Here is a 9,806-nt window from a genome sequence, read left to right on the forward strand (position 1 = left end):
CAGTCAGTCAGCGCGCCCAGACACGCTTGCCAGTGTAAACAACCATACACCAGCTCTGGTTCACGCCGGGTATCCACGTCTCTTAACTTCTTATACCTCCACAGAGTTACTCCGGTCTTTCCTGTTCTTCCCAAGTCTTTTCTGATATTTTTTTTCTACGACATTGAAGCCCCATAGCAGTATACAAATGCTACGAGGTGTGTAGTGTTACTGGAGCGTCACTGAAAGTTCCAGGACCTGCCGTACCTTCGTCCATCTGCACTCAAAGTTAAGTAAACAGTGACTTACCTAGCATTTCCTAATATTTTGTGACATTATTTAACTGTCCTGCACCAATACAGTTAGTTACTGAAGCCATACTTCAGTAAATTGTTCAGTGTCATCAGTGCACATTTTGCCATTTACCTACAGCTTATTAAATTTTGTAAATTTATTTTTGCACTCCTACATTTTAAATTCCAGTTTTTTTTTTATTATTCTGCTTCTTGCACCTCAGTTATTGATTTAAATTGTTCAGTGTTGACCATTTATACAATTTACCTCTCACATACAGTTTTCATGTAATTCCTGTGTGCTGTTATTTTTTTTTTCTAGTTGCACCTGCAAGTTAGCCACAGATTGTTGACACCCTTGCACTGTTTTGTTTGTTAGTTCTTTTTTTTAATAAGTGTAATCTTCAAGTACTTAAGTATTAGTATATTCTACCTGCAGTCATACAATCTGTGCCTAGCCCATTAAATTTTTTTTTCTGTTCCCCCATTTATTTTTGCTCTACATATATTCTATGTTTTATCAGTGAATATTCACCTATGTGCATTGCTTTTTGCTATTTTATATACCCAAGTCATTGAGTGTATTTTTGGGAACCTGCTTATTTACCATTAATTACCAAAATTCCTTGTGAAGTTAATTAATTTTGACCTTGAGATTGTGCAAATTTTTTTTTTTTCCTTTTTGCCAGTGTACACCCTGCTAACACCAGTTAACTTTTGCCATATTCTTGAATTTAATAATTTGCATTTTTATTAATTTTATTTTGTGTGCAATATAGCAATTCTGGTCAGTGTATTTTTCTTTTGAGTGTGATTTTTGGCACTATTCCATACTCTGATATCTTTTTTGTGCCAACTTCCCTTGTGCAAGTGAATTACCTTTTTTTTTTGCGTTTCAATTTGCTACTGCTAGCACCCGCAATCTTTTTAAACTGTGCTTGCAGCACAGTTTAGTGTTGTGTAGTACCTGATTTATTTTAATTTTGTGCAATTTTTGCTACCAGTGTTTACAGTTCAAACTCCTTTTCATAAATTTTGTTGCCAGATTCCTGGTGAAATTATTGACTATCCTTAGCTTCATTTTGTGCACTTCCCTGTAGTACATTCACTTGCATACATCTCTTATTTTGTGTTCAGAGTGTATCACTATTTCCCTTTTTATTGTTGTTTTGCTCAAATTATTTCTATCACTAAGCAGTTTACCTAGTACTGTGGTGCTGAGTTCTCTTTGACTCTGTTTTGAATTGTAGCCAGTGCATACCATTTCTTGCTCTGACCTGTTTACCATCTTCGTGACCTACTTGCATTTCAACAATCGACGTCATGACTAGGACACGCAGTGGCCATGCCGATACCCCAGATTCTGCTGGTGCCAGCAATGGTGCCTCAGCCAGCGTGAGCACGCGGCAGGGCATCGAAGCCCCAGCGACAGTTGGTCAACTTGTGGCTCACGCCTCGACCACCAGTGGGCCGGCTCGTCGTCCACAACTGACCCTTATTTTTGACGGTCGTGCAAATAGTTTAGAGCCATGGCTGCAGTCAGTCGAGGCGACTGTTCAGGCTCTATTTGATAGCCCAACAGATACACAGTACATTCGTGCTGCTGTTGCAGCAGTGGATCTCACCCAGGGTGATATAGGTGCCTTTGTGCAGCTCAAGCGCGTTTGTAAGATTCAGTCTTGGGGTGAACTTAAGGAGGAATTTAGGCGTTATTTTCGGCGTAGTCGCCAACGCCATTACATTGACATCGTTACCAGCGTCTTGGCCGAATGTCAATACCGGCACGAAAGCCCCCTGGCTTGCGTTTGCCGTTTCGAGCAAGCCGCCACGGACTTTACTGATGCCGTCAACTCCACTAAGTGGGCGGATGGTGATGGCCGTATGGCTATTAAAGACATCATCCCCATGCTGGCTGTCGGCATCATGCGGAGGGATTCCGCCCCTAACCTCTGGGCTGCCATTGATGCGCTAGGACTCGGCCCTCAGCACGACGTCCTGGGTGCATATGACGCCATCGACTCGCTCAAGCCGCCTTCCGAGCAAGGCAAGGTTTGCCGCTTTGCGGATGATCCCCTACCCATCCTTGCAGCGCCGTCCGCAGTGACCCCGCGGTCGCAGCCGGAAGTCACTTTTGCTGCTGCTGTCAGACAGCCAACCCACAAAGGTTCTAACCCCAGTCCCACTAATACGCGCCTAAGTAAAAATAGCGACCACAGTAACAACAGTCGGTCTTATACAAAAAAGCAGTCATCGACTTCCTGGACCAGGGCGAAACGTCGCCAGCAGACACCACCCCCAACCTCACCCGCTAAGCGTGTAGTGACTTGTTTTAACTGTGGCAAACGAGGGCACTACCGATCTGAGTGTTACAAACTTAAGTCCCCGCAAAGTAACCGTCACAGTCCCCATGCTCAGTATCAAGGTAACCGTCACCGTCCCCATGCCCAGTCTCGCGAGGGAATCTGTGTTTACCACAATACTTCCAGTCATACCTCCCATGAGTGTAACAAGCTGCGAAGTATGCTGACAGCTGAGTGGAGCAAGCAGTCGTCGCGCAATGCACATGCTCGTAGAAGCCCTTCCACTAGTTCGGGGGAAGAGGCGCGTCCGCAAAACCAGCGAAAGACGTAGTAACCCTGTCAGAGTCGCTGTATTCCGTCCCTGTCCGCAATGCATTCGCCGCCCTGGGCAGTGATACGCTTGCCGACAGTGAGGAAACCGAGTGTCTTGACGTTGTTGCTGAGACTCTTACCGTACCTTCCAGGTCGAGCCTCGTCAACAAGTGTCGAGCCTCGAGCAGCTGTGACTCCGGGGATCGCGTCGGCCTGTCATGCCTTCATGTTCGGTATGACAACCCATGTGGACCGCTCATCGAGTCCACTGTCCACAATAAGCCTGTTCAGCTTTTCCTAGACACAGGTTCGGTGGTTAACATTGTCCGCTCCACCTTTTTCCGAGACATTGGCCTTCACGCGGCCATGTTGACAGAGCCATCTGCCATTCAGACCTTGAGAGGAGTCTCAGGTAAACCGCTGACGGTTCGCGGTCGCACAACGCTAGAATTTGTGGTCCAGGGTCACAAGCTGTCCGCAAAATTCTTAGTCGTGGATGGTATTGTTTTCCATGGTGACCTGCTCATAGGGTTCAAAACCATGGCAGATCTTAGGATCCGTTTAGATCCAGCTGAGTGGAAAGCGGAATTCAACGGAGTGGATGTGCCCTTCTGGGGCGTGCGCTTAGGATCCACTACGTGCTACTCCGTCTCAGAGTACGCACAGTGCCTAGAATCGTTGGAAACTGGTGGTTTCCATAGCACATTCTCCCCGGGGTCGGTCTCTCGTCCTGATCGACCTCGTAGTAGAGCTCGTTGCCCATCACCTCCTGGCCATCAGCGCATAGTTACCAGTGAAACCCAGTCTGGGGACGCCCAGTCTAACCTTCACTCTAACTCTGACGCTGTTGTAGAGACCAGCAGTTGTCAAGCCGCAGTATCCCTGTCGGCAGGCGACTGTCTGACTCGTGTCATGGCATCAGCGAGCAGAGTTACTGCTTGTACAAAGTATGACGTCACTTTGTCAGCTAACTCGCTCACTCCTGTTACGGTGTACGTGAGCAGAGCTTTTGAAGGAGACCATGTGCTGGTTGACAACGACACATGCCGAGTCAAGGGCCTCTCCCTTGAACCATCCTTGCACACAGTGCAACGTGGTAAGTTGCAAGTCCTTGTTGTCAACATGCATAGTCGAGAATTTCCCCTGCGGAAGAATACCTCACTTGTTGACCTTGTCAGATTCCCTCTCCCGGTGAGAGTGGAGGGTGAAGCCCCAGCTGACTTCCTTGTGAGTGCAGTTCTCCCAGGCGAGTCTGCTGCTGACTCTTCCAACACCCGGCCAGTGCAGGAAGATGATCTAGCTTTGACAGACTATCCTGAAGAGGTTCCAAAACTTCTCCAGGTTCTCAATCGTGCACGTTCTGCAGTTGCACTAGATGGTGAGTCAATGGGTTTGACCCCACTGATCTCTCACCGTATTCCACTTGACAAAGGTACTAAACCCATTTATGTACCTGCGTATCGCCTGCCACATGCGCAAAGAGTCTTCGCCGAAGAACTCATTACACGGATGCTCCGTGATGGAGTTATTGAGGAGTCCACTTCCCCGTGGAATGCTCCCCTTATTCTGGTTCCCAAGAAAGACGGAACCTGGCGCCCTGTTATCGATTACAGGAAACTGAATGCATGTACCATCCCAGACCGTTTTCCATTGCCAGTTCTGAACGACCTGTTGCAGAACATCGGCGATAATAAGGTCTTTTCAACTCTTGATCTTCTTCAAGGGTTCTGGCAGATCCCCCTCGATGATGAGAGTAGAGAGTTGACAGCTTTCTCTACTCCAACTGGTCATTACCAGTTCAGGAGGATGCCCTTCGGCTTGCGCGGAAGCCCAATCACGTTTAGTCGTTTGATGACGACAATTTTCCGTACCCTCCTAGGTGGCACGCTCATGGTCTACCTGGATGATCTCATAGTCATGTCGCAAGATGTCCCGTCACATCTTGAGAAACTTGACAGGGTATTGGACAGGCTAGCTCAGGCAAATCTTAAGGTAAAGCTCTCCAAATGTCATTTCCTCCGGAAGGAAATAAAATTTCTGGGTCACGTAGTAACTCAGAATGGCATAAAGACGGACGAGTCTAAAATCTCGGCCGTGCAGAAATTCCCCAGACCCATGACGGCGGATGCAGTCCGGTCCTTCATAGGCCTGGCGGGTTTCTACCGCACCTTTATCGCAGGTTTCTCCACCATTGCGGCACCCCTGACACGCTTACTCAAGAAGGATGCCCCTTTTGAGTGGACGTGCGATCAGGAACGAGCTTTTGTCATTCTTAAGAACAAGTTAACATCAGCCCCAACCCTTAGATTCCCTGATTTCACCAAGGCATTTACCTTGACGACTGATGCCAGCAAAGTTGGCATCGGTGCAGTCTTGTCACAAGAATCTAATGGGAAGCAACAGCCTATTGCCTATGCTAGCCGTGTTCTTACTAAAGCGGAAGTCAATTATTCAGTGACAGAGCTAGAAGCTTTAGCCATTGTATGGGCCCTGAGTCATTTTCGGGATATCATCTATCATTATCCTATCAAGATTTATACAGATCATTTACCCTTATTGGCCCTTTTTGCAAATAAGAACCTCTCGGGAAAGCATGCTCGGTGGTCGCTCACGTTCAATGACTACAACCCTGAAATTTGCTATGTCCCAGGTAAGCAAAATGTTGTAGCTGACGCCCTGTCGAGACATATAGCATTCGTGAGTGTCGGCAATTCGTTCTCTGTTGAGGATCTCGAGAGAGCCCAACGACAGGACCCTGTGTGGTCTCCAGTCCTTCGTTTCCTTACCAAGGAGGACGTTGACTTACAGGTCAAGTCTCCCGTTCCACTGAAGGATTTAGTGGTCAACCAAGGAGTACTGTGCCGTGTTGCACAGCTGGTGGACCCCGGCAGAACCGTATACCAACTGGTGATACCAGAGTCCATGATACCAGCTACTCTTAGGTTGATCCACAATGTCCCAGGTGTAGCGCACCCCGGGAAGGACCGCAGTATCAAACAGGCACGAATGAAATATTTCTGGCCTAAGATGGCATCGGACATTGCCAAGCATGTACACCAGTGTGTTGTCTGCCTACAGCACAAGGGTACCATTACAGGTCCTAACCCCATTCTAAAGTATCCCATTACAAAGGAGCCCTGGGAGAGAACTTCTGTCGACCTGTTGACGAACTTCTCGACCTCGGAGAAGGGAAATAAGCACCTGCTTGTAATGGTAGATAACTTGACGCGGTACAGTGAATTAGTACCCATTCCTGATAAAACCGCTGAAACGGTCGCTAGTGCTTTCCGTGAGCATGTTGTTCTTCGTCATACTTGCCCACGTGTCCTTCTGTCAGACAATGGGTCTGAGTTTATAAATGGCATAATGCAGGATCTTTGCTCCAGATTCAACATTCACCAAGCGCCAGTAGCTCCACGCCACCCTGCGAGTAATGGTCTTGCTGAACGTACAAATCGCAAAGTCCTGGAGGTGCTCAGAGTAACCGTTAACCCAAGTTGTACTACATGGGATGAGGCTATCCCAGACGTTCAGTGTACATTAAATTCCTCCCTCAACAGCTCGATCGGTGAGACACCTCATTTTGCTTTGTATGGCTATGACAAGCGCTTACCATATGAAATTCTGTTTACTCCACCTAGACCTACTTACGATACTGATAACCCCAGTGTAGTAAAGATGAGGACAACGCAGCTTGTCTTCCAGCGGGTACGAGAGAACCTTATGAAAGCTACTGATAGGTTCACGTCAGAGCGCAATGCCCGCGCCAAGGAAAGCAAAGTGGAACCAGGTTGCAAAGTTATGTTGCTCAACCCAGTGCAGACCCCAGGTATGCACAAACTTGTCCCAAAGTTTGTGGGTCCTTACCGTGTCCTACGACAGCTCCGTGGCAATAAGTTCGAGGTGAGGGAGATTGCTACGGGAATTATCAAGGAAGCCCACCTTGATCACATGAAGTATGTGGACCATATGCAGGCCGAAGTAGAGCTGGAGGCGCGTGCGTTGCAACGCCACGATCAGACTAATGTTAGGGACAAACCGTCTACCCCTTCTCCCACTACTGCTGGTACGGAAGACGGCCCAGTAAGGCTCCATACTTATGGCCTGCGACCCAGGACAACAGTACATTTCTGTGACATTGACGTACCTACTGACTTGTCCGACTCCTACGCTAGTTATGCTAATTGTTTGCTTGCAGAAATGGGTATAAATGCACACACATTGTATAGCTAGTCGATAATAGAGTCAGGGTGGACAACATCATGTAATTATGTAAATACTTTTAGAAGGGTACCCAGAGTGTAATGAATTCCATGGATATAGTATTATTGTATGTATGTGCACCAGTGTTTTTTCTACTAAAGAAAAAAAGCCTGTATTACGGTCAGGGCAGTGCTGCCCTCTGAGTTACATGTCACACCTTAGGAAATGCTACTGTCAGTCATTGTTTGCAGATGTGAGCGTGCAACAACGTTAGTAGACGAGTGGTCAACTGATGTTCAGCCCTGCGGACAACCTGTATATAGAAGATTTTAGTTCCAGTGCTGACGTCTCCCGGCTCTCTACTCGATGAAACAGCGCGGGCAAACCAGTTTTCTCTTCCCCTGGATGGGAGAGTTTTTTTTTTTGCCTGTTGCATTTTTTTGTCCATTTTTTATTTACTAGTGAGCGAAAGCCAGTCCCTCTCTGGGGTAGCTAGTGTAATTCCTTTATACCTATGGGCCCACCAGTATTGTCGCGTCGGGACGACGCGAGGTGCGTGGCCGAGCAAATGTAGACAGCCTGTACTGGCAGAGCACACAGCCTAGCCGTCTGCTCTGACTAGTTCATATTTCGCGGCATTCAGTGCTGCCCTCTGTAGGCCTACCTAGGTCGGTGGGACACACAGTCCACCCTCTCTCACTCCCGCCTGGACCGACCTGCCGTACACAAGTTCTCCCCCCTCCACGGACTGGCTTGCGGTCACTTCCTCACACTGCCCGTTGTGTACTCACTCCTACCCGATTAAAGCCAATCTAGTCCACGGCCGTATCATTGCTACCTACGCTACCTTCATCGGCACTAAACCGCTGTTCAACAGTAAGAACAGCAATAACATAAGTTGGATTGTAAACAGTGAAGTCCATGTTATACCGGTTTTTAGATGCATGATGGAACTGAATTGGCAATGGCATATATATATATATAACTTCAAAGAGGCAATAAAGTACGATACTAGGCTGTCAGTAGTTTGAGGCCAATAATAAAAAAGAATTTCAGTTGAACTTCACTTACTTGAGACTGGGGTAGATTGATTGGGAAAATCTCTAAACTCCTGCCCCAAACATCTTACTACTAGGAGATTTCAACTTGAGACACCTAAAATGGAGGAGCATAGCAAACAATGTTTTAGCAGAGATCACCCCAGGAGGCAGCTCAGATGAAAATTCACACACACACGAACTATTAAATCTCTGCACCAAATTCACCTTAAGTCAGCAAATAGTAGAGCCTACAAGACTAGAAAATACGCTGGACCTTATCTTCACTACCAATGACGATCTGATACGTAATATATCAAAGACAATACACTCAGATCACAACATAATAGAGGTACAGACATGTATGAACAAGGCTCCGGACCAGCAAAATATGAGCAGTCATGAAGGTTTCTTCACGAAATTCAATTTCAATAACAAAAACATACAATGGGATCAAGTAAACCATGCCCTAAATGAAACAAACTGGGAAGATATCCTAAACAACATGGATCCGAACATTTGCCTTGAAAAAAAATAATTCTGTGGTTCTTGAGATCTGCTCAAGACACATTCCATTAAGAAAAAGAAAGAGAACATGTAAACTAGAAAGAGAGAGACGTTCCCTATACAGATGAAGGCGAAGAGTCACAGAGCTGCTGAGTGGGGCCAATATATCTGAAATACGAAGGGAGGCACTAGTCAATGAAATTGCAAATATCGAACTTAAGCTGAAGAAATCTTATAGGAGCCAAGAATCACAGGAAGAACTAAAAGCCATAAAGGAAATTGAAAAAAAAAATACTTTACTTATGCTAAATCTAAGGGAAAAACAACATCCAGTATTGGGCCCCTGCTTAGGCGGGATGTGACATACACAGATGATAGCCAAGAAATGAGTGAGATACTAAAATCACAATATGACTCAGTGTTCAGCGAGCCACTGCCCTGACTAAGGGTCGACAATTCAAATGAATTCTTCATGAACGAAACTCAAAATTTGGTCATTCCAAAAATCTCAGATATTATTCTAACTCCACAAGACTTTGAAGGGGCAGTTAATGACATGCCCATGCACTCTGCCCCAGGCCCAGACTCGTGGAACTCCGTGTTCATCAAGAATTGCAAGAAGCCCCTATCGCGTGCCTTCAGCATTTTATGGAGAGAGAGCACGGACACAGGGGTCATCCCACCCACACTAAAAACAAGAGACATAGCCCCACTCCAGAAAGGTGGCAGTAAAGCAATTGCAAAGAACTACAGACCGATAGCACTAACATCCCATATCATAAAAATCTTTGAGAGGGTTCTAAGAAGCAAGATAGCCAACCACCTACATGAACATCAGTTACACAACCCAGGGCAATACGGGTTTAGAGCGGGTCGCTCCTGCCTGTCCCGCTGTATAGTCCTTGTGGCTTAGCGCTTCTTTTTGATTATAATAATAATAATCCTGCCTGTCCCAGCTACTGGACCACTATGACAAGGTCCTGGATGCTGTAGAGAATGTAGTATACACAGACTTCGCAAAAGCTTTAGACAAGTGTGACCATGGTGTAATAGCACACAAAATGCGGGATAAAGGAATAACGGGAAAAGTTGGTAGATGAATCTTCAACTTCCTGAGAAATAGAACACAAAGAGTAATAGTAAACAGAGTAAAGTCCGAAGCAGCTACGATAAAA

Source organism: Cherax quadricarinatus, chromosome 37 (genome assembly GCF_038502225.1).
Source record: "Cherax quadricarinatus isolate ZL_2023a chromosome 37, ASM3850222v1, whole genome shotgun sequence".
Classification (NCBI taxonomy): Eukaryota; Metazoa; Arthropoda; class Malacostraca; order Decapoda; family Parastacidae; genus Cherax; species Cherax quadricarinatus.